This window comes from Dipodomys merriami, unplaced genomic scaffold (assembly GCF_024711535.1).
Source record: "Dipodomys merriami isolate MVZ:Mamm:240054 unplaced genomic scaffold, mDipMer1.0.p SCAF_350, whole genome shotgun sequence".
Classification (NCBI taxonomy): Eukaryota; Metazoa; Chordata; class Mammalia; order Rodentia; family Heteromyidae; genus Dipodomys; species Dipodomys merriami.
The window spans coordinates 863,374-864,801 of NW_027205049.1; the positions used below are offsets into that span (position 1 = coordinate 863,374).

At 33.5% G+C, this 1,428-nt stretch overlaps 1 pseudogene; it reads right to left on the bottom strand.

Moving 5' to 3' along the window:
- Nucleotides 1-1,001: 1,001 nt before the first annotated feature.
- LOC138804010 (U6 spliceosomal RNA) lies at nucleotides 1,002-1,101 on the bottom strand (annotated as a pseudogene).
- Between the last annotated feature and the right edge of the window lie 327 nt (nucleotides 1,102-1,428).

Consider the following 1,428-nt stretch of genomic DNA (forward strand, 5'->3'; position numbering starts at 1 on the left):
TGAAGAACGACTTGGAAGAAACTGCATTTGATATTGCCAAAAGGATAAGTATGTTTCACTACCTATTTGAAGTTGTGGAAAGCTGTACAAATTGTTCTCCTAAGTCGTAATGGTTTGGTTAAGTTTCTTAAATTTCAAAAATGCCAGTCCATCCTTTGTATCCCTACAAATTTTTTTTCACAATACAAAGCAACAGCAATATCTTACTTTAAAATTTCATGGATTCCATGGTATTCTTCCACGTGAATTGCCTGACTTTGTTGGCAAAATGTATTCAAGAGTTGTTTGTGTACATCTATAATGACTTCTGCAGAGTTTGTGATTTTTTTTAAATCAGAAATAATTTTAACTTATCTGTTGAAATGAATAGTATAGGAACTAAAGATGTTCCTGGTGCTTTTCTGAAAAATGTATATCTATGTTGGCATAATGTCCATAATCTATTTCATTCCCTCCTGGATATAATACTTTGAATTATACATTGTTATACAATGTATAGGTTCATTAATAAATGTGTCCTTTCAGATTGCATTCCATATAGAAGAAGTTTAAGATTCCTTTTTTTCTTCGGTCCTTATATTATTTTTTTTCCTATGGGATAAAATGACAATGTTATGTAATTTCAAGTTTTGTAAAGCTTATGCTATGTAAAGGTCTTTCTAAGGTGAAGATTTAATACACTGATGTCAAACTAACATTTATTTCTGTGAATTACATGTATTGTTACACTTGTATTTTTGTAATCAACTTTTTTTTGGGGGGTGTCCGGTCGTTGTCCTTAACTCTGGGCCTGGGCGCAGTCCCTCAACTCTTCAGCTCAAGGCTAGCGCTCAACCACTTGAGTCACAGCACCACTTCCTCTTTTTTTTTGTTTTTGCTTATGTGGTGCTGAAGAATCGAACCCAGGGCCTCATGCATGCAAGCAAGCCCTCTACCACTGAGCCACCTTCCCAGCCCCAACTTTTTAATAACTGTTTTTCATTTCTTGCATCAGAAGAATGAAAAATATGGAATACTTCACAAATTTTCATACCATCCTTGTGCAAGTGCCATGTTAATATCTCTATTGTTGTAATTTGGGTAGACCTGCTGCTGAAGCATGGAGTATCTTCTTAATTTAAGTACTTAATGATGCAATCTTTATACAGGCATATATCCATGGTTGCCTATTTGTAACAAGGAACCCTTAATGTTCCTAAAAATGCTATTGATCTTATTTATCTAAAATTCTGTGTATAGTGGAAGAAACTTGTATCGTTTGGTCGATTGCTCCCCTTTATAATTTTTTTTATCAATGACTATTTTGTCATTTTCATTTTAAATTTGATCATACTTTTAAGCCTTTACAGCTAAATCCAAAGGTGATGGCTTTTCAGGTACTTATTTATAAACTCAGTTAGCTTTGTAGAGCTAATGGATTCAAAGTAA